Genomic DNA, 25,361 nt, shown 5'->3' on the forward strand with positions numbered 1-25,361 from the left:
AGCGACACACTGCACATCCAGCCAGAGCCGACCACTTCGTTGCTATATTGACTGGTAGGTGCACTCTGAGATGGCTGCGGCGCGGGACCTGCCTGTCAGTTCTTCTGGCACTTCTAATCTCGCGCCGCCTGCAGTCAGCGTCACACCACCACTGCTGGTCCTGATTGGTTGCCCGGATCGCAAGCTCCTATTGGCTCGCGGTCAGGGCAACCACTCAAGACCAGCAGTGGTGGTGTGGCAGCGGCTCTCCATCCCCGGATTGGCGCAAGATTTAGAACTGCAGCTTCTCACACAGCTGCTTCTCACTCGCGGCGCGGTTCCCGGACAATGTATAGTCCGGGAACACCACCCCTTCGGACTCCGGACACCGGGCATAATTACCGGACTGTCCGGAGTAATCCCGGACGGGTGGTAACCCTATGGACAGTGGCGGGGGCTGGGCCCCCCTGGCTCAGGGGCCCAGTCGCAGGTGCGACCGCTGAGACCCCTGTAGCTACGCCACTGCCTGCTAGGCAGTGCAGCAAATGAGAGGGTCTCCTAACTGCAACCTCACCACAGGCCATTGCTGCCTGTGGGTGGGATAGCAGGAAAGTACTCAAAAAGCAGGACTGTACCAAGAAAAACAGGACACGTGGGAGCAGTGGGGACTGTAGCGCTGACCATGGAGTGCTGGGGGTGGATTAGTAAGCACATGTATACATAACTGTTACTTTTTTATGTGCAGTATCAAAACAACTTGGATTGCCAGCACTGAGTGCATTGGGAATCAGCATAAAACATTTCACACTGTTAAGCCCAGGCAGGCTTAACAGCGTGAGATGGTTTATGCTAATTCTGGGGTGCCGCAAGGCACCCGATGCACTCAGCGTTTGCGATCCCTGGGGGATTGACCCAGCACATATCTCCTATATAATAGCCCAGATCTTTCACTCTATGACTGTGTGCATTACACTGGGCGAAATCATAGAGTGACAAAGTGGGCCTAATAGCCCATCATCAAAGCACTTGCCGAGATCGCTCCTCCCCAATCTTTCATCAGGAAAAAAGCATCACTCAGAGACTTGCAAGTGATAAAGCAGTGTAAGTAAGTAAGCACCACCTGCAACACACCCATACAGTACCTATCCTCCCACACCCATAGCACCACTGGAAACCCTCCCCCACCTGCAGCTACCCCGCATCCGCCACTACCCCACCTGCGGTACTAATGCACCCACCCAGGGCACCCCCACACTCAAACCTCCTAAACCCACAGTACCCCACACCCAGCCACCCCAACACCGCACCCTCCCATCCCTCACCCGCAGTACCCACACACCCATCCCTCCCCCCACCCACATCACCACAGCCACCGCACCTCCCGCGCCCACATTACCACTGCAACTGTCCGTCACTCAGCCGCTGCACCCCCGCACCTGATCAACCCATACTACACATACAGGGCGCCCCAGTATGTGTAATTGTACCACCCACAGTATCCCCGCACCTGCCACTGTCCAACCCACACCACCCCCAAGCACCCTCCCCTACCCACGGAACCCTCATACCCAACCCTCCCATGCCAATACCACACCCACCTGCAAAACCACTGCACCCACCACTCCACCACCCACAGCACCCCCGCATCCACTTATATCACAACTGCCTCTCCCCCACCAGTAGTACACCTATACCCGCCCTACCCCACCCAATGCACACCTGACACTCTCCCCCATTCACAGCATGCCCAGACCCCGTCTCTCACCCACGCCAACCCCGTGCCTGTCCCTCCAACACCAGCGGTACCCCAACCCCTGACTATCCCCCACCCAACTGCAGCACCCCCGCACCCACCCCTTCCCCAACTGCGGCAACCCTACACCTGCCACTCCCCACCCATGGTACTAATGCACCCACCCACGGAACCCTGCACCTGGACCTCCTCAAACTGCAGTACCTCTGCACCCAGGCATGTCAACACTGCACCCGCCCATCCCCAACACGCAGTACCCATGTATCCATCCCTTCCCCACCCACACCACCCCCGCTCCCACACCCACAAGCAGGGAATCCACCATATAATACTAAGCATATTTCAAGCAATAATGGCATTCACAGGTTAAGGGGGCTGAGACCCTTATTATATATATTTATTCTGTATTGTGTTTAATAAATTGCATTTTTTATTATTAACAATTGTTTCTCAAGTATATCATCAAGCGCCACATGATTTGAATATTCCTGTCTGCGTCCTTTTGGAAGTTGGCATTCCTCCCTTGTAGTGGCTGCTGAGGTATATACAGTATCACACAATCACTTGCCCTAGCACTTTAAGACATTTTTGTTATTTCTGAGTCTGTCTCTTCTTATTTACACATTTCTTTTACAGGTGAACTACCTACCCATGCTGGGTCTTGTAGTTCTCCTGTATAAAGTAATGCCTTTTTATCAATTTTTTAATACACCGGTCTGGGATGCTGGGGACATCACCAGACTTCAGCCGAGGGTTAGGGACCAATCTTTAATTGGGGGGTTCTGACTCCCCCAAGGACCCTGTCCAGGGCTGACCAGCCACAGTGCTCATGATAGGGCCAGGGGACACCACTGGCTGTCGGAGCCTAGTGCTGGTTCCAAAATACGGGGGACCCCCAGTTCTTTTGTCCCCTGTAATTTTTGGAACCAGGAATGGTCCTGGAGCCTGGGTTAGTTTGAGAAATACAGGGGACCCCTATGATTTTTGTCCCCAATATTTTTGGAATCCTGACTGTGTAGGTGCTTCTGCCCACCACAAAGCAGCAAGACTTTATCTCATATCGCTCGTATTTGCGTTTCATTCTAATTAGAACATTGCCACTCCCATACATACAGTCCTGCTCTCATACATATTGTACATACATACAGTGCCGCTCTCATACATACTGTACCGCTCTCATACCTAATGCATTCTGTGCAGCTCTCATACATACATACTTACATACTGTACAGTTCTCATACATACATACATACATACATACATACATATATACATACTGTGCGGCTCTCATACATACATACATATATATATATATATATATATACATACTGTGCAGCTCTCATGCATACATACTGTGCAGCTCTCATGCATACATACATACATACATATGTGGCATCCCAGAATTGGGGTACCCTCTTTTTGTGCCACAGAATCATTGGTGGCCAGGGCTGCCTAAAAATGCACAGGATTTCGCGGGGTTGCTAGGCAACCACCATGCAGCAGCAAGGAGGACAGGAGGGACTTTAGGACCTGGCAAGGTGCTGGGAGAAGATGTGCAGATTTGGGGTGTAACAAGTGTGTGTGTGCAGTGAGAGGAGACAGGAAAGAGAGAGCAGTGTGCACCCAGGGAGAGTGAGGAGTAAGCAGTGCGCAGGGGGCTGCAGAGAGAGACCCCCAGCAAAGCCGCTGGAGAGAAGAGACAGGACCGGAGCAGAGTGACTGCGCAGGGCGTACTGGAGAGAGGCAGCACAGGCAGAGCAGAGAGCTGACCAGGAGAGAGAGAACACCAGCTCCATCAGCGGGGTACCATGAGGCAGCGTTACCTCATCACAGACGCGCCGAGACAGAACCCCGGCCACGGAAGTGCAGGACGGTGCGGTGATTGACAGACCGGCCAACAGGGAGACGTGACTGGCAGGAGTCAGCAACAGCACCCGATGTGCAGGTACCATACTACCACCCCACACTGACACTCTCCTCCATTTTACCTCACCTACAAATCCTACTGACACAGCCCAGCACTGGCGCCATTTTAGAGTGAGGTGCAATCCACATCCTGAGTGACTGCCTTTACTCCCATCATTCATTGTCTTGGACAGGACATAAAATCCCCTCAGTAAAGTGCCTTTGCCTAGCCAGGCCCTGGACCCAGGCCTTTTCTTCAGCAAAGTCCCTTTTCAGTGAGTTACATTCAGTGTTGGCATTGTGCCAAAGTTCAGAATACCATTGCCTTGGATTACAAATCTCTTTAGCAGTTGCTACTTCAATTATGGTGCACCTAGGCCCAAACAGGTGCCTTGTGCTATAGCAGAACTGCGCAGTTCAGGGACTTATTCTTTTGTATCTGGACACTTATGGTTATTGATGCAAGGTATGATCTGCTGCATACTACTGTCATTCATTTAAATGTTATTACAAGTCCTTTTGATTGATGGTTGGAATTATTTGCACTGTAGTCCTAATTGCATAGTGATATTGGTGACACAGTATACCGTGCGAATTGCGGTACAGGTGGCCCCATCACGCACGATATCCTCTTTATAGAACATTATTATTCTTTTGTTTTCCTTGAATTGATTGTTGAGAACAGTGTATTGCATTTATTGCAGTGTATTGTGTGAAGTGCGGCCTATGGTGCCACAGTAACCCCATCGCGCACAATATCATAAGGGTGAATTGTCTTTATCTCTTTGCCAATTATTGCATTCCAGTGTTATTTGTCATTGCATTGTTTAAAGCCTTTCATAGCGGTTATCCATGAATCTTTCAGCAGCTAAAGAAATTATTTTGATCACTGTCCTAACGTGTGGTGACCATTCTGTGTGGTTGTTTTGGGGTATTGTCTTCCCGGGGTGCCTTTGTCCCTCCACCCTCTGAATTGCAGGCGAGTGAAGCAGGCAGGTCGCAGCCAAGCAGTGCCGAAAAGGAGAACAGGAACACCAGGTAACGGGCACACATCTGCACGCAGTCTGACAACATCACACATACATACAGTGCAGCTCTCATGCATACATACATACATACATACATACTGTGCAGCTCTCATGCATATATGCATACATGCATACTGTGCAGCTCTCATGCATATATGCATACATACATACATACATGCATACTGTGCAGCTCTCATGCATATATGCAGACATACATACTGTGCAGCTCTCATGCATGCATACATACACACATACATACACTGTTTCCATTAACCCCCACCAGCCTACTCCTCATACCACCAAAATTACCGCGGGCTCGGTTGTGTTAGAGGTTTGAGATTTTTCAAAATCCTGATGTTGCCTGTTGCGGGGAACTTGCGCAGCACTTCATTGTCGTGCAGGCATCAGTGGGCATGTGAGCAGGAGGGGCACCTTAATATTGTGAGGTGTGAGGTGTTCAGAATAGACTGATAATGAGTGAAAATAAAATGTTATTGAGGTTAATATAGCGTAGGAGAAAAAAAAAAAAAATTCTGTGATTTTAGCAGTTTTTATGCTTTAAAAAAAAAAAAAAAAAAAAATCAGAACCCAAAACCCCAAAAATCCAAACACAAAACGTTTAGGGGGTGTTTTGGCAAAACCCATTAGAACCCAAAACCTCAAGGTAATCAGAACCCAAAACACAAAACACGAAAAGTGGCCGGTGCACACCCCTACTACATGTCACCCCTAATGTTTATTAGTAATTATTCAAAATTAAATTCTATAAATTATCTCAAGTGTGTACACATAAATCAAGGGGCATTTACAGGCAAAGACTGGGTAACTGAACCAAAGTGAAGAATGTGGTATGATCAGTGGCTTAACTATACATTTTGATCCCCCTGCCAAAAGAGTTTTTGGTGCTCCCACTTTTTATACATGTAATGCTTCCAGTAGTGCAACTTACAAACAATGCCCACGGTAGTGTGACTTACTCATAATGGGGGTTATTTTTGTTCACTCTGTCTGACAAGTTCCTTCTTAGAAGGACAAAACCATGTGCACTGCAGGGGGGCAGATGTAACATGTGCAGAGAGAATTAGATTTGGGTGGGGTTTTACTTCGAAGTGAGATCTATATTGCAGTGTAAAAATAAAGCAGCCAGTATTTTCCCTGCACAGAAATAAAATAACTCACCCAAATCTAACTCTCTCTGCACATTTTACATCTTTCCCCCTGCAGTGCACATCGTTTTGTCCATCTAAGAAGGAATTTGTCAGAAAGAGTGGACCAGAATAACCCCCATTATGAGTAATGTCCCCAGCACTGCTGCTTATACACATAATGCTCCCATTACTGCCACTTGCACAATGCCCTCACTAGTGCTGCTTACACAATTCCCCCAAGTTTGTAGAGGAGAGGAAAGATCGTCGCGGGCATATATTTATATGTTAATAATAAGGAAGAATGACTGATGTACCAACATGTAACCAATAATGACAAATGTTGTCAGGGGTGCTTGGTTGGCGGTGCTCCCAAAGTAGTTCAGCGGCAAAGCTGATAAAGAGAAGGGGGTGTGTCCAAAGAGGGACAAAGGCAGAACCGTACAGGTTTTTGGGGCAAACTTATATAATAAAGGTGGTAGATGTATATTGAGTAAATTAAGACATAACTTTTATTCTACTTCACTTAAAATAAAGGCGTCAAAAAATGTGGCGTCAAAAAAAATATTATTATATGTGTAGTGTGATATAATTTGATTGTACAATTGATAAAAAATCATCACAGTTAATGGGCAAAAATGTTTTACCATGAGGACCACCCCCCACCAGATAAATCTAATGCAGAGATAATTTCTGCTATGGTCTCCAAGATAAATGTTCAACACTTGAATAAGTTTAAATCTCGTAGGACAACAAATTGTATGTGGAAAGGATTGGAGAGCATGAGGTGCTGACGTATAAGAAAGTATGGAGTAAAGCGGCAAACGGTTCCTTAGGTGGTGCCAGGTATTTTAAATTCACCAAAATACATATGTGTCAGGACTGCCATTTATGCATTGTTTGGTCAGCGGTGCCTCTGGTTACACAGAGGTGCTGCTGTTGTTATGTTCACCTTGCAGTGCCTCTGTTTGGCCAGAGGTGCTGTTGTCATTGTTTGGTCTGCGGTGCCTCTGGTTACACAGAGGTGCTGCTATTGTTATGTTTGCCTTGCAGTACCTCTGTGTGGCCAGAGGTGCTGCTATCATTTCTTGGTCTGCAGTACCTATGGGTGGCCAGAGGTGCTGCTGTTGGGGTTCTGCATGCAGAACTGTGGTTTCTGAGAGCAGTTCCAGCTGGTGTAATCAGCTGGACTGGGCTGTTTTCGGAATGCCATTCCCAGCTGCAGCACATATTGATAATTGAGGGGCCTGTCTCTGTGTATTAGTCTGTGCTGGTTTTAAAAACTGCATTTGCCCTGAGCTAGCTTGCCTGATGCCATGTCTGTACTGCTATAGCTTGCCTGATGCCATGTCTGTTCTGCTATAGCTTGCCTAATACCTGGTTCCTGTTCCTATTCTGATACCTGTACCTGTTCCTGATTTATGATCCTGCTAATACAGTGAGTTTCATCCATCCTGCCTCCGTTTGTCTGTTCCTCCAGCAAGTTTCATTACTTCTAGTCGTGCAGTCCACTGGGACTCCTAACAATATGGCACCAAATATTCCCTACCGGTCGCCCGGTGGGTACTGATCTGACCAATTACTGCTTAGCTGCTGAGATTAGACGAGATAAGGTGGCACAGTAATGTATGGTCGTATGATCTAGTAGGTGAAAAGAGGGCTGACATTCGGGACCAAGTGTCGCTTCTGCTTTCCAAGGAATGGGCACAGACAACAGCCTGTTACGGTGATGTATTGCAGGAAGGGTCTGATTACTCAATGGATGAGAGAGCAACGATATATGATAGACAAAGGTCAATGAGGTTGTTGCACCAGTCAGACCCTTCTACTACCCTCCATCATATAAACATATTGGATGGAGGTTGAGAGTAATAGTCTGACAGTGCTCACCACGAGAGAAAATAGCAGGTATATAACACAGGTTTTTGGTTCCCCCAAGGTGGGAGAAGGTGGAAGATATGATAAAAAAATAGAGGGAATGTACCCGACCCTTCCTGCAATACCTCACCGTAACAGGCTGTTGTCTGTGCTCATTCCTTGGAAAGCAGAAGCGACACTTGGTCCCGAATGTCAGTCCTGTGTCTTTCCACCTACTAGATCATACGACCATACATTACTGTGCCACCTGATCTCGCCTAATCTCAGCAGCTAAGCAGTAATTGACCGGATCAGAATCCACCGGGTGAACGGTAGGGAATATTCATGCCGTATGTATTTTGGTGAATTTAAAATACTTGGCACCACACGAGGAACAGTTTTCCGCTTTACTCCATACTTTCTTAGACGTCAGCACCACATGCTCTCTAATCCTTTCCACGTACAATTTGTTGTCCTATGAGATTTAAACTTATTCAAGTGTAGAACATTTATCTTGGAGACCATAGCAGAAATTATCTCTGCATTTGATTTATCTGGTGGGGGGTGGTCCCCATGGTAAAACATTTTTGCCCATTAACTGTGATGAATTTTTATTATTATTATTATTATTATTATTATTATTATTATTATTATTATTATCATTTTATTTATATATATTGTTTATCAATTGTACATTCAAATTATATCACACTACACATATAATAATAATTTTTTTTTGACGCCACATTTTTTGACACCTTTATTTTAAGTGAAGTAGAATAAAAGTTATGTCGGTACTTATGTATTATCTGGGCTCCCATGTTAAATGCATCCCATTTTTTCATACCCCTACTATCCAACTATGCATGGAGTTGATTTTATATAGTGTGGCGAGCGCAGCGAGCCACCGTGCCCGAAGCGTGGCGAGAGCAGCGAGCCCCGCGAGGGGACGCGGTCTCATAAGAAAAATGGGAGTCCAGATATTACATAAGTACCGTTATGTCTTAATTTACTCAATATACATCTACCACCTTTATTATATAAGTGTGCCCCAAAAACCTGTACTGTTATGCCTTTGTCCCTCTTTGGACACACCCCCTTCTCTTTAACAATTACCCAAATTCAACTTACATAATGCCCCAAGTGCAACTTACTCAGTGCACCCAAGTGCCTCTTACACAATGACACCAACAGTGCCAATTACACATAATGCACAAAGTAGTGCCAATTACACACAATGCAAAAAGTGGTGCCACTTACGCAGATGCCCAGTAATTATAATTACACACAATGCCCCCAAAAGTGCCACTTACATAATGCCCACAAAGTGGCAATTGCGCATAATGCACAAAGTAGTGCCATTTATACAATGCCTCCCAGTAGTGTCAATTAAACGCAATGACTCCAAAGGTCCCACTTTCACAATACCTCAATTACTGCTCACCACCCAGCCTGAACTTTGCTTCTGCTACTGCCACTACTGTGACAGCACCTTCCATTACTGAGGGGAAGACATCCCACTTCTGACACCCTCTCACTGAGGCAGCCATTTCGAATATGGCACTGGCTCGTGAGCCAATCAGAGCTCGTGGTCCAGCAGCCCAAAAAAAGTATTTTTTTTCGATTTATCCCGATGCTTCTCTGATTTAGTTTTTCGGGCTGGCTTATGGGGGATAAGTGGATAGCTCCGGGCAAAGTCATTAATTGCATACCCCACTATGGCAGGTATTCAATGGGGATTCTCGCGGGCGGCAGAGAATCCTGTGTAGGATTCGCTGCACTTTCGCTGCAATTCTCCCTTCAGGGCGATTCGACGGGCGATTCGCCGGGCAGCCGCCCGTCCGCCCTATTCAACGTGTCAGGGGCTCTCCACCCCTGACGGCGAAAATTACCCCCTACAGCGAATACCGCTCCCGGCTCTCTCCCCTGCTTCTGCGGCTATACTGCCACTGCAGGGGATGGAACAGAGTCACGGCGGGGGAGCCCGCTGATGCCGCCAGGTGTCCCCGCACAGCCTCAGGACAGGGACGGGTCCAGCAGCAGCAGCAATAGCAGACCTCCGGCTCCAGCAGTCCCAGTGGAGTGCTGACATCTGCTATCACCGCGCTGGGGCTGCTGAAGCCGGAGGTCTGCTATTGCAGCTGCTGCTGGACCCGTCTCTCCCTACTGTCAGCTGCTGAGGCAGGTCAGTGTCCCACCTGGGTTGGGGAGCAGAGCGGGCTGCGTGTCGGGTGTCGAACCCCGGCTGAGAGGTGCCCGGACTGCTGAGCGGCATCTTCCTCCAGGTGCCCCCCCTTTCCCCTCCGCAGAGGTCCGCACTTTACTGAACGTGCGGGGGGTGCCGTTGATCTGACATAAGGGCTGCAGGGACCCCCTGTCCGCTGGTGGGTGGCATGCAGCAGGGTCTGGCAGGATGTCCCTGCGGTGTATGTGAGATCAGCGGCGGGGTCCCTACAGTGGATGAGAACTACTAGTTCCCATCCACTGCAGGGACTCCGCCACTGATCTCACATACACTGCAGGGACCTCCTGCCCGCCAGCACTACCTGACATGACCCTGCGCTGCCAGACCCCACTGCATGCCACCCACCAGCGGGCAGGGGGTCCCTGCAACCCTTATTTGAGATCAGCAGGCCCCCTTGCAATATGTAAATGAATCAGCAGCACAGCATATGTAATGTGACCAGCAGCGCCCCCCCCCCCCCCCCCCTGCATATGGTATGTAAAAGAAAAAAAAAAAATTAAAAATATATTTATGTGTTACTTGTCCAGTAGAAAGACTCTTCAAAAAATTAAATAACTGATTTTTTTACACCCCAAAAAAAAACCCCATCATTTTAAAAGATCACATTCCAGTTCACCTAAAAAAGATGACGAATGTAAAATGGAGAATCATGGCGAAAATCAATGGAGAAAGCAGTTCTCCATTTCAGCATTGAATACACTCCCGGCAAATTCCACTAAAAACCCCATTGAAAAACACCGGCGAAATGTGGCGAATCGCAAATGGCGAATCGCCAGTCATTTGCTCTTCATTTGCAGTGAATTCTGTTCATTGAATAGGGTGAATTATTTTTTGCTGTGAGAAAATTCGCTGTAACCCCGGCAAATTGCCTGATTCGACAGAAAATACGGCGAATCAGAGGCATTAAATACTGGCCTATGTGTAATTTTTCTTTTAATTCAATAAAATCAATTTTTATTCTGCTATAATAGTAATTTTTAACAAGCATTATTATTATTATTATTAATTTTTTTTTTCTGTATTCATCCACTACCAGTGGATTTTTAAACAAAACGCAGGCCAGAGGAACTGGAGCAAATTCTAAATCAGTTACTCTCGGCCTGCAACAAGCCAAGTCAAGAAAATATTTCAATCTAGAAAGACTAAATTAAAAACCTATAATCACACATGCAACCAAAATATAGCAACAAATGGCTAAATGATCTTTTGTTACTAGTATTACTAGATTAAATATTACCTTGTTTGTAGCACATACAACATTTCTATCCTAACAAATTGTTTAGGTGAAATCTATAAACTATGATTAAATTATGATCTAGTTATAGCTATTGAATTTTGAATTTTAAAATTGTGTCCACTACATGCAATAAAAGTATGGTAAATTGTGATAATACGTAACAACATTCATCTACATCCTTATTTGCCTTTAGTTTAATAAAATGTCATTATTTATGTTGTGCGATATTTGAAAATATCTTGCTTTTACCAAAGATTCTTTGGGTTTTTGATATTTTTTTTTGTATTTTTTTGAAAATTAATTTTTTTTTCATTCAGTACAAGTTGGCATGAATGTCATGTTCTAACAAACGCATGATACAGTAGCTGTAAGCTTCTTGGCACTTAATGTTACGTTAACGTCCTATGTAGAATGCAACTGTATAATGTTCGACAGTTAATGCCCCTTTTGTCATGTGAGAACAGCTGAACGCCTTTAATTAGTTGCTTCTGCTGTGTGTTGCTAATCCAACTTTCATGAGGTTCAATTATGGCAGCAAATGAAACACACTTCCCAAATAACCTCTTTCCAAATAAGTCTCACACGGGAATTCTGCAAAGTAGTTAGGCCTGAGGGGAAATAGGTTGACAGCCTGTTGTCAAAGTCACATTGGCGCCAGGGTTGGCTGCTGGCTGCAGCGAAATAGAAAATTCCGTAGAGGGATTTCAGAAAGATCTGGCATATGAAATATATGAATTTTTAAAAACATACCAAAGTACAATGTGTTTAGGCCTAAATATCAATTTTAACGCATTATAAAGGGCAATTCACAATACTACATTTTAAACGTAATTTTTTTTTTTGGTTGCTCTTGAGTGTTGTTAAAATCAGACTTTAAAGCGTTATTAATCACTGTGACAGGTTTAATATTATGCTTTATATATTGTTGTCCATTAATTTCATGGGTAATTATCTCTCAGACAAAAACAGAACAGTGGGATGATGCTTCATAATTTTATAAATATTTTGTGGATGTAATTTATTCATTAAATTGAGATGTTGCATATTTTTAAAGTGACAACATTTACTACTGTGTGAAAAATACCCTGAATGTGAAACAGAGAAAAATGTTCACTATTTCAATGTCATTTGTGATGAACTTATTAAAAGTAAAGTAGAAAGGAGAATTTTTATTAAACGACAGAAACTAAAGAATAAGTAATGTTGTGCTGTGGAGAGAGGCAGCTCCAGCAGCAGTCAGTCCTTCTCTCCCTGCATTGGGAAGCAAACCTGATGCTGCCTGCTGCCCAGTTGGACACCCCGTATACCCCCACTTACATTTTTCCCTTTCTTTCAAGACAGGTTCTGAAAACACCTCTCCCCTCTGCAAAGTTATTGGTGCCCCTGTATACAATAATATTAATTTACAGCTAATCTAGTACAGCTATCAAAAAAGAGCATTAACACACTTAATGGTTTAAACTGTTAACACAAGCTAATAAAATCATTTGATCTGTTGAATGGTTGCATAAAATTGACAATAGTCCTCCACACAGGTGCAGTTTGTATGTATTTCTCATATCCCATGGATGTATAATATACAGTACAATATAGACAGTGTCAGTGTGTAATAGATTAATAGACAGCACACAACCATAGAAAACAATTTCACAAGCATGGGGGTTATTCAAACCTGATCGAAGCCCCGCAATTTCACAAGGCGGGGGTGGACAGATGGACAGAGCAGTTTAATGCCTGCCGGGGGGCGGGCGGCTGATGACATATGACATAAGTGCCTGTCCCTCTTTGACGGACACTAAAGGAAATAATTATTTCCAAAGGGGAGAGAAATCAATCGATGGTCCCATCTAGGGATATATATATATGCTCATTACAGAACCTCCCCATACAGAACCTCTAGGCGGCTAATCAGGAGCTGAGAAAGTTGGCCAATAGAATCATTCAGTGGAGAGGCGCGGAAGATGAAAGATCTCTGCGCCTCTCACAGTCCGATGCGGGGAGCTGCTGGAGTCGCCGGCAGGTCACAGAAGATGACAGAAGACCAGGACTACGTTGGATCAAGATGACAGATCTTCACAGGAGGACCTGGGTGAGTTGGATTTCCTTCCACAGGTCCCCCATGGATTTCTTTGGACCCGGATGGACGCTGTCAGAAGCTGCCGACATGGACATCAACATGGAGCCAAATGCCGACATGGATCCGGACCAGGACAAGGCACCGGAAAGAAAGTCTCCAGTTTTTTTTTAAATCGGCAATCATTTACACTGCAAAACCAGTTTGATTTTGCAGTGTAAATGATTGCCGCTTTAAAAAAACTGGAGATTTCTTACCAAATCTCTCACTTTCTGAATCGCTCATCCTATTACATTTCACCCATAGGGCTATATTCAATAGAAGTCGAAACTGCTGTCTTGCCGAAAAGTTTTCGACATGAATACATCGGAAGGGGTTCCGATCTATTCAATCATAGCTTCTTTTTTTTTCGGCATGTCGAAATGCTTCGAAATGCCGAAAAGCAGGTGGATTGACAGAAGAGCCGCTAATTCACCTGCTTTTGACGGAAACACAGCCAAAACTGAAAGGTTTTGGCTGTGTTTCCGTCATTCTTAATCCGGCATAACAGGAGGATGGCGCCGTGTGAGCAGCAGCAGCTTACACAGCGCTGTCCTCCTGAATGCTGCAGCACCATATTGCCAGGCGACCATATTGCCAGTGATGGAAGTGTGCCTTGGCGATAAATCACAGGGTGCGCGCTCCCGTTTTCAGCCCCATTGTAATAGCTGGTCGCAGGAGCTTGCTCCTGCGACCAGCTAATTACCTCTGCAGCACCGCCGGCAGAGGTTCCCTTTCATCAGCGACCATCTCTGGTCGCTGATGAAAAGGAGACACTGGTCAATATATTGCTCAGCAATGTATTGCTAGCAATATATTGCTGAGCAATATATTTCCCCCGTGTGTACGGGGCTATAGATGGACAAAACCATGTACACTGCAGGTGGGGCAGATGTTACTTGTTTAGAGAGAATTAGATTTGGGTGAGTTTTTACTTCAAAGTGAGATCTATATTGCAGTGTAAAAATAAAGCAGCCAGTATTTACCCTGCACAGAAACAAAATAACTAATTTTACATCTGCCCCCCTGCAGTGCACATAGGGCCTTATTCTGGTTGGTTCTTTGGGATGCACGTTCTTTCGGAAATGATCGAACGCCATGCACGGCGGACATTCTAAGAACACACACCCACAGCTCATCCGCATCCGTTTGGACGGACTCGCTAAGAAGAGGGAGTGTCTTCAGACTGCATCCAAACGTGCGTGTGTGGTGGGAACTCAAAGAATCTGCACTGTCTTACTGCGTCCGAACAGACGGGAAGCTGACCGTACGCACCGAGTTGGTGTATTTGCGCAAACCTCAGTAATCTATTTGGAAGTCATGTTTCAGCAACATGACACACTTATCCAATTAGGGTACCTCATTTTATCCCACACATGTGTGCTGTTTCAGATTAATGTAATAGGCAGATTTGCATTTAGCTTTGGTTTACAGAGTTATGTCCATTGCTTGCAGTGTAAATGTGGGTCAGATACCAACAATACTGTTGTGTTTGCAGCATATATTCTAGTATTTTGTAATGGCCCATTTAGCCAGCAATGCTTCCAATTGAACCTGTGAAAAGAGTTTAATTAATCACTAATGACTAGAGGAGTGGATTGTATTGTGGTCAGCTGCGAGTGTTTAAGGTGCTGGCATACTAATTGGGCGATCTGAATGCCTAGCGCATGAACCATTGCCTTCCGAGAACTGAAACTTGCTTATTGACACCGCAGATTTCTGCCGTGTTGGTTCGCTTGCACTGGGTGTCCGGTCCGAATGCACACCTCCCACTGTTCGTGCACTCCCACGGGTACGCCCAGATTTACGCCCAGTTTTGCCCACTTTGAAACCGCGCCCTTGTGTATGCCCACATGACGCTCATATTGCGCCCATATTTCCAGAGGGAGTTCGGTGCACATTTGTAGACGGTATTGGTGAGAACGAGTGTGAAGACACTGCGTTGCACATGCGCATTGCGTTGCTTACGCATTCGCAGGTAGCTACAAATCGCCCACTGTCCAGCGCCGTAGCAGGCAGGCAGCTGCCGCGGCAATTACAACTTTAAAATAACATGTCAAATGACTGCCCGGCTAATGATTGGCTGAGATAGAGCACTCTCAGCCAATCAGTGGCCTCCCTCTGCGGCCGCTGATTGGCTGAGAGTGCTCTATCTCAGCCAATCAAAAGCCGGAGAGTCATTTCACACATTATTTTAAAGATGTAATAGCCGCCGCTGCCCGCCCGCTGCGGTGCTGGACAGTGAGTGGACACTGATGATCTGGTCACTGCCGCCCGCCCCAGCACTGATCTGATTAACGCTGCTGCCCCACTGCTTCCTCCCCAGCCGGCCACTCATTTGAGAGCTGTCGCCGCCACCGCCCGCCCCCACTGCTCCTCACCGCCCTGCAGCTCCCTGTTATTTTTTTTACATGTGATAAATCGCATGCGATTTATCACATGTCAAAAATGGCACATCAAGTCCTAAATTGTATGTGAGCCTCCTGGGGAGCTGCCGGGCGGCTCGGAGGAGAATTGGGTCCGACTTGTCCTTAGGAAAAGTCGGCTCTATGTATGGGGGCCTTTACACTAATTAAAAGTGTGAAACAGTTCATTCCATATAAGTCCTCAATGTTTCTATTAATGAGAGCTTTTATTTGTATTCTTCCACTGATAAAGAAATTATACCAATAGTGTGGAATCTCTAGAAGAGAAAAATAAATAATGCAGCACCTTTTTGAAAAAGGGAAAAAATGTATTCATACATTGCACTCACACGTTTTAAAATTTAAACAAGCATATCATCACCAGCCGGTGATACAGAAGATTGTGGGGAGGTCTCACCAACCACTCCTGTGGTTCTGTTCAGGCTCTGGAACCTTATTGGAACTCCGGGATGGATGGGTGGTGAATAGTATCCTCCATTCAGCATTCGAAAGTGAATTGTACAGCCATGGGTACACCTGCTTAATGCATTTCGGACCTTCGTGTCCTTCAGCAGATGTGCCCATCTCTGCCTCCTTTCCAGGACCTGCTGTCATGACTGATGACATCAAAGGGGGTTGGGAGCCAGGAGGAAGCTCTATGTTGCGGGCGCTGCTGCCTCTAATGCAGTGTGACAGTGTACGGCCGGCAGCCAGCAGCCACAGAGCCTGAGGACAGCAGCGGGGATGTACAGCAGAGAGCGCCTCTCATGCCCAGCGCCTCACTGCACGTAACCATCCTCACACAGTGCACACACAGAGTCACGGGAGCAGCTGCCGTGACCATTTTTATTTCTGTAAGAGCCGAGGCTGGCCACTGCCATATTTGTTTAGGGCAAAGTGCTGTGGGTGCGGCCGTTAACTGCTGAGATGGCGGCAGCGTGGTCCAACGGCCCAACCAGGGGGTGAGTGGCCTTTTCATGACTATTATGGGCCGGCCCACCGGAAAATGGTCCGGTCTCCCACCAGGGTCAACCTGCACCTGGATGGTGGTCCCGAGCATTACAGATAAGGGATACTCAACCTCTTCTAGAAGCATTATAATGCGCCAGATTGATGGAAGCAATCCACTATCATGAATACACCATAGTCCTGGGAATACAATATATTGAAACATTTGTACAATTAAGAACATGATGGTGATCCTGTCTATATGTACCACATTACTGCACTATAGATGTCATAGTGAACCCTAGAAATAACTGCCTAATATATATAAAACAATGATAACTACATTGGTAGGTTAAGGTGAAATGCTAACCATGGTAAAAAAAAAGAAGTGCATGCCTGTGCTGCCTCCTACACCATTGGTGTATTACTGTGCACAGGGCAGTAGAGAGCCTGGTTGGGCACAGGTACCTTCTAGGATGTGTGGGCTAATTGCACACCTAGAATAAAATACAGAAATAATAGCATGCTAAGCACCTCCCTAGCCACAGTGCAGCCCAGTGTATAATTAATAGCCCCACCTCTCTCGGCGCCACTGCATGTGTTACCCAGCACAACCCACTGTGTTGTTGCACTGCTGCATGGATGTGGAGCACCTAGCTCCTCAGAGGTGAGACTACCTTATACTGAAGATATAATTATCACCACTGCTGTATGGTTCCAACACTGCTGTTTCTTACTATACCTGCAAGCCTGGTTAATGATCACTGTGTGGCCTTAAACTCCATTTCACAATTCTGGTGGTGCCTATTTCAAACCTCTTAGTTACTATACCAATAGGACATAGCAACAAGAATAACAACGTAACCCTTTAAGTGCCAAGTGACTTTGTCAACATAGGTGTGAAAATTGCCAAGCAAACATTTTTATTTCCTTTTTTTTACAACTTATTTATTTGAATTTATATAACAAATGTGAGCGACGCTGGCATTTTTTCGCAGATATTTTGCATATCTCTCACAGTGAGATGTTGCCACTTAAAGGGTTAATCAAAAGCATAAGTACGTTTTACTTATATTTTTATTATCATGAATTTTCATTTTAGAAAGAGAGCAAAGCATTAAAATGATGTCTGCTTTTAAATGTTACCTGCGTCACACAAGAATAGAGACCTGTTTTATAGCTTTACAATTTGAGTGTCTTTATGTTTTGTGTTTCTCCTATTGTAAGTTATGCTACAGCTGCCATTCTTAAACCTCTGAGCTCCATCGTGTAGGGTTAAGTGCTGCAGAGGCATTGTACACATCTGAGAGTTATTTAATAAGTCAAGAAAACAATTAGCTTAAAATGTCACTGGGCTTTTTATATGCAAATTACAATAATGTTTTCATTATTCTGGCAAATCACTCAAACCTGATTATTGTGCTCTGAACTTTTATAGGATCGAACCCAATACCAATTACTTTCATCAATTTACTTTGAGTTGTTGCGTGTTTTTGTATTCCCTTGTATAAGCATCAAATTAATAGTTGTACTGTATATATGAATATTATACAAACACAGCAATTATACTGGAACTTGCAATGAACTGCGTATTATGTAAACATAAAATATGCATGCCCCTGATAGTCCCTAGAACATCTGTAATATTCTATATAATATATATATATAATAGTATTCCTTTTACATGAAACATCTACAGTTGTATAGCATTCAGTGACCCCAGTAATGCCAGGTACAATATGTAATTGCTCCAATATTGCCTTGCACAGTGAACTGTAGTGTATTATTTGCAGGAGTTTACTGATCAGTAGTAGGGCCAGCAGCAGGGCCACTTTACTAACAAATTACAGCTTAATAATTGTACTATTAAGCATTTTTTTTAACATGTACTGTAGAGTCCATCAAAAATAAATACAGTAGTTGTCCATTGTTAAAGCTAGTGACCAGGGCTGCAAAGAAGGAAGGGGGGGGCTAAGTTTTACCGGGCCTGCCAGGGGGGGCCGGGTCCAGACACACTCTTTTTTGATTTAAAGATTTTCATTGGTTTTTTTTCCATAACATATTAAAGAATAAGGAGAAACTTGTACAAGTATCATATGACATAGGTTTACAAAAGGTGGTCTCATTACAACGAGGCCAATATCAGCATAGGACCATGTCTATGTTGCAAACAAGATAAAAATAAATAAACTAAACAACATATGGGGTTACAGGTTATGCCTGAGTCCACATTATTAGTTGGAATAGTACTGTGGTTATGTATATTAGGACAATGCAATAATGTACATTGGGACAGTTATTTTGTAGGCTGATCACCCATATCAAAACTTTTCATACGTGAATGATTATGACAAGGGGACAAGACTGAATACAGAAGGGAAAATTGGTGGGAAGGAGGGGTAGGGTGGAGGAGACTAGGTACCATTGGAAGGGTGAGTGGTCACAGTCGTGGAGAAAGAGAAGATTTTTTTATTTTGATTTTAAATAAGTAAGATGTCTGTATTGTTTGACTTGTTAAATCATTGAGAGAGTAGGTGAGTAGCAAGTAGTATTAAACCTTAAATGGGTGGGTGATGTGCAGGGTTCTTCATCCGTGGAGAGCAGATCCAGGGCTGTCTTCTTCTGATTCTCAGGTAGGGTTGATATATAGGGGGACCATTTCTTTAGGAGAGAGGTGGATGAGGAGGAACTAGAGAGCAGGGTCATGCGTTTATCAAATAGTAGGAGTCGAAATAGTCTGGAGTGAAGCTAGGTCAACGTCGGTGAGGCAGAGGTAATCCAGTACATCAGGATAAGTTTCTAAGGTAAATATTATTGTAAATAGCGGAATATGTTGGGAGCAGTTGAATTTAGATATCCAACTATCAAACTGCAGGCATATGCATACTTGTGGTTCTAGGGGGAACTTGGAGGTGAACATGTTATTAATAAAGTTCATTATTTTCCTCCAGAATTTTAATATTTTAGTGCAGTTCCACTGGCATCGCCATCGCCATCCCCTGCAAAGATGGGACCTGCCCCATCTGTAGGGTAGTGTTGACAAATGATTTTAGTGCAGCTCCCTTGATGGATTCTGGTAATCCTACCACCCTGATATTGTTTCTTCTAGATCTGTTCTCGGCGTCATCCAGCCTATTCCAAAGCTGGAAGTTTTCTTTCTGTAGCTTTAGGATATCTCTCCGAGCAATGTGCAGGTCATGGAAAGCTGCTCCTATTTTTTGTTCATTGTCAGTGACACGCTCTGTCAGGTGTTGCAGCTGCTGTGTGATTTCTGACACTGCCTTAGTTAAGAGGGGCGCCATGGTAGATGAGATGGCGTCTACAATGTCCCTGTATGTTACAGGGGCGTCAGGGTCACGGGGTACCTGGGTATGGGCATTGGCGTCCAGAGCTCCAGCTGTTTTCTTTGATGCTGGGGCTTGTAGTGCCGCGCTGGGACCCGGCGCCATGTTGGTTTCAGCACAGCGTTTCTCTTGGCGCGATGTGTGAGCTTGTGCTGGGCCTCCGGTGGTAAATAACTTCTACATCTGGGTCAGGGGGAGATCAGGGAGCCTCCGGTGTAAGCGGTTGGGCTGTATGCTGCCCGATTAGATGATGGTGAGCGGGTCTCTCGGCGGAGCTGAGCACTCACGCTGCTGCTAGCATGAGACCGTATCCGGAAACGCCAGATACACTCTTTTAAAAAATATATATTTATTGGGGCGCCGGCTGTGTCTGATGGACACAAACCTCCTGCTGCACGGGTGGACATTCAGTGGTAACAAACAATACAATAACAAAATATGCAGATATTTGCGCCCTGAGATTGCAGCACAGTTTACACCGTAGGTTTCCACACCATACAATACTCCAAAATGCAAATTGATGTAAACTATTGCGCAGTCCCTGATGATAATGGAAGGAATCGTTAGGTCCTTTTATGTAGTCTGTGACGGTCGGAACCTTAATACTCAGACACGGAGCAAGAGGAGATCAGTCAGGAGGATTTATCAAACGGAAATCTTTACACAGTACCCAACACTGTGCTACTGACCTGTCTCATCTGCCCTATTAGCACATAAAGGTATCTTTCTGGATCCACACTCGGTCCCTCTTTCCCAGTAGAATCGGGCTTACCTTTTGGCTGTGCCCTTTATGCATATATAGGTATCTTTTTGGGTCCTCAGTCTTAGGAATTACGAGCTTCAGACAGATTGGATACTCCAGACGGTCCAAAAGTAAAAAATGTATTCGCAATATGGTACATCCAGATAAAAACATCCAATTACACGATAAAAAATATTTTAAAATTTTGTACCGCAGGGATATACCTCAACAACACCACAGCTCACCCGGGTACATAGATACTGTCACTGTGTTTGCCGTTCAGGATGGAAACTGGCATAGGGTCCCTGGTCACAAAAATTCTTCCTCCTCACCAACACGTTTCGGGCCCTAAGTAGGCCCTTTTTCAAGGTATGGAGGAACCTGAACATGACAGGGTATTTATACCCTAAACCCTTAGCACATTATGAGTACATCATTAAAACCAGGCCTGGAATCAAATCCGGCGTCATACTACATAGCATCATAAATCATGAGTCTTAACAAAAAAGTTAAAAAATTCATAAACACATGATATAAACATAATAAATATACTTAAAACAGCCATCACTAATACTTCTGTCCATGTATCTGATAATCAGGAGCCAGGTATTCCGCTTTGTCTTTACTCCATTTCCGATTGTTGTCATTACTGCCTCGCCGTTACCAGACACCGTGTACCGCCGCGTTGTAACTTCTGGGTTTCGAGTGAAGCCAGCGGATGTTAGCGTCATTTCCGGCTGTTTGAACCGCACGGACACCTTAGATCTGACACGCAAGCCGGAATAGTATTTCAGCTGCCTTTGAAACGCACATCCATCTTTAGGTCAAACGCAACCGGATGGCTAACTTTATCTTTAGATGTTCTCATTGGGTTAAGAGGTAGATTAACATGGATAAAAAACAAGTTTTAATAATACAGTAAGAGGTTGCTAGATCTTAAAACAACAATATTCGCAGTTATGAAATTCATTAAAGAAAGCACTTCAACTCAAAATCCTTATTGATACCATTAGGCTCCAATGATTTTAAAGGTGCCCATACACGTTACAATTATTGTATCCAATATTGGATACAATATCGCATCTCATCGCACCTCGGTTTTGCGATAAGATGAGATGATATCTAGTACAAAAAGTATCTGCTGCACATATCTTATCGCAAAACCAAGATGCGATGAGATGCGATATTGTATCCAATATTGGATACAATAATTGTAACGTGTATGGGCACCTTTACTCATATATGGACCGCATTTCGGTCTGAGAGAGTCTTAAGGTGCCCATACACGTTACAATTATTGTATACAATATCACATCTCATTGCATATCGGTTTTGCGATGAGATCTAGTACAAAAAGTATGTGCTGCACATACTTTTTGTACTAGATCTCATCTCATCTGATCTCATCGTAAAAACCGAGATCGGATGAGATGCGATATTGTATACAATATTGTATACAAAAATTGTAACGTGTATGGGCACCTTTACTTCTATGTTATCAGGGTACTTATGTATTATCATGGCGCCCAATTTAATCTAAATCGCATACGATATCGCATTTTGCGTCCGATTTGCGTCTGATTTTTTTCCGATTTTTTTCCCGATTTTCGGCCATTTCCTGCCAATTTGCATGTTATTCCATCCTTGCACACCCCCAGGTACTATGCGATGGTATGCGATGAGATTTTCGGGAAAATGCCCCTGATTGTACAATTAAATATCGCATAGCATTGCATACCAACAAGTGGCATGCGATGCGATGTGATTCACAATGTTAAATGCACCCCCATTGTTAACGCCACCCCCACTATCAATGCCAACCCAAATCGTGGCGAGCGCAGTGAGCCCTCGAGGGGCGGTGGTATGCGTCCTCCGACCTTTTTATATCCCCACTATCCATATCGGCGTGGAGTTGATCTTAGATAGTGTGGCGAGCGCATCGAGCCACCGAGCCCAAAGCGTGTATTCCGCGTCCCCTCGCTGCGCTCGCCACACTATCTAAAATTTACTCCACACGACGTGGATAGTGGGGGTATGAAAAGGTCGAAAGGACGCGTACCGCCGCCGCTCGCCATGCTTCGGGTTGGTGTTGATAGTGGGGGTGGTGTTGACAATGGGGGACGAACCAGGAAAGTAACAGCAGCTGGGAGAAACGCTGTAGACAGGGACACAGGTGAACCTGGATATCCTGGAGCCTTGGGAACTTCCTCTGAACACAGGAGAACTCTGGAACAGGTAAAGCAATTGTTCAAGGCAAGGAGGACTCTGGGAAACTGGCTTATATTCCTCCAGGTGATTGCTTGATTGTCTGCAGCTTGCAGCAGCAGACAGAACCAGGAAGTATGCCTTGAGTTACCTGGGATCATGTGACTGGTGCTGAACTCAGGGAGCTTCACTGGAGTTCTAATCACTGAAAATGCAGAGCAGCTGCAACAGCTAGGAAACAAACAGGCATAGAAACCTCAGTAAATCACTGTGAACCAAGTCAGGTTCATGACAGTACCCCCCCCCCCCCTTTTAGGGGTGGACTCCGAACACCCCAACGAACTTGGTAGGAGAGCCAAGAACTCCCAAGTTAGTTTTTCACAGACCTTCTCAGTCTCCATCTTCGGAACAGGTGGACCATCCATCATTGCTGGAAACTGAATGTATTGGGGCATCTTTCTGGAGAAAAACATGGTCGTGGAGGATAGGACCTCCCTCGAAAGGAATTTTATGCTGTATACACTCTGGACAGGATGCCACACATTCTTTGATATCTTCTCTGATCTGTGGCCACCCATTGGAGCATTGCCGAATCTCGAGGGTGTTTTGGGCACTGGGACGCCCGGAGAACAAAGATTTGTGAACCCCTGACAACTGTCTTGGGCGGAGCTCAGGGGGCACAAATGTCTTACCAGAAGGAGATACTTGCGTAGGAGCAAATGCGATGGGATCAGGAATGGGGTAGTCTTCCTCCATGGAGCGAGATAGGACATCAGTCTTAACACTCCGAGTACCAGAATGGTACATAATCTTTTCATAGGGTTTGTTCTGCCTGAGCTGACGTGGAACCTCTTTTACAGGAGAGCGATGGGATTCTACGTCTCTGGAATCCATACAAGGTCGGAGACCACTTTTTTCCTTCGCAGGGCAAACACCTATACCAGCAGGAGGATTAGAAGGTCGGACAAATCTCTTTTGAAGATTCTTTCTATTGCAAGATGGTATGGCCTGATTCTTAGGGACTGATACCGGGTAGGTACGGCCTTTAGGAGGAGTTTTCTCTGGGAGCAAATTGATGGAGCGATCCCACTCCTGACGTGGTGGCAGGGTATCAACAGCCTGCACGTCTATAAAGTCTCTGTATGTGTCAGGCCGACCAGGAAATAGTGCGACATTTGTGGAACCGGTTGGCAGCGCCGGAACAGTACAATGCTGATGACAATATGAACTCCAATGTTCCAACTGTAAAGTGGACCAGTTGATACTGGGGTTATGGAGTCGGAGCTACGGAAGCCCCAGCACGATGTCATAGGATGCTTTGGGAATCACAAGGAATTTTATTAACTCTTAATGCGAAGTACCAACTTTTAAAAGGACAGGTTCAGTACAGAAATGAACCTCACTGCCAGGAATCTTGCTGCCATCCATCGCTGTAACAGAGATATGCGGAGATATGGGTACCAGAGGAATTTTTAACTTGGAGACAAGGTCATAAGATATGAAGTTTCCAGCTGACCCGGAATCTGCTAGGGCAGAACTGGGTATGGGTCCGGCAGGAGTCTCGAGGGACACTGAAAGGACAAAGTCTTTATCGCGAGAAGATTTCACAAGTTGACCTAACCTAACTTCTTCATTGCAGGTCAGGCCTTGGCGTTTTCCCGAACGCCCAGGACAAGCATCAATGAAATGATTGGAAGCAGCACAATATATACACAATCTATTGCGCTGCCTGCGGGTACGTTCGTCCGGAGTCAGGTGTGATCTACCAATTTGCATGGGTTCTTCACGGTCTGGAGACACAGAACGTGATTCAGGAATATCTCTGGGAATTAACTTCTTTTGTTGTTCAAGACCCCTCTCACGGAGGCGTAAATCAATCTTGACACATTGGGAGATAAGGTCTTCCAACCGATCTGGAAGATCCCGGGTTGCCAGCTCATCCTTGATGCGATCTGATACTCCTAACCAGAACGCAGCTGTCAAGGCTTCATTGTTCCACAGCAACTCGGATGCCAAAGTCTGAAAGTGGACCACATATTGCCCCATGGGCCGAGATCCCTGTTTGACCCGAAGGATATCTGTGGAAACAGAGGCTGAGCGACCTGGTCTATCAAAAATATGGCGAAAAGTCTGGATAAACTTGTCATAGTCTGCAAGGATAGGATCAGACTTCTCCCACAGCGGTGATACCCACTCGAGGGCAGATCCGGAAAGCAATGAGACAATATATGCAATCTTGATTCTAGCTGTTGGGAAGTTGTGGGTTAACAGTTCAAATTGAATTTGACACTGATTAATGAATCCCCTGCAGGTCTTGGAATCCCCGTCGTACTTGCTAGGTACCGGCAATTGGAGACTGGAATGAGAAGCGGGTGATAAAAAATTTTGGACAGTCGACACATGAGTTGACAATGACTGCTGCATTGTATCCAATTGACTGGATACCTCTTGAAGA

Source organism: Crinia signifera, chromosome 4 (genome assembly GCF_055691185.1).
Source record: "Crinia signifera chromosome 4, ASM5569118v1, whole genome shotgun sequence".
In the NCBI taxonomy this organism is placed as follows: domain Eukaryota; kingdom Metazoa; phylum Chordata; class Amphibia; order Anura; family Myobatrachidae; genus Crinia; species Crinia signifera.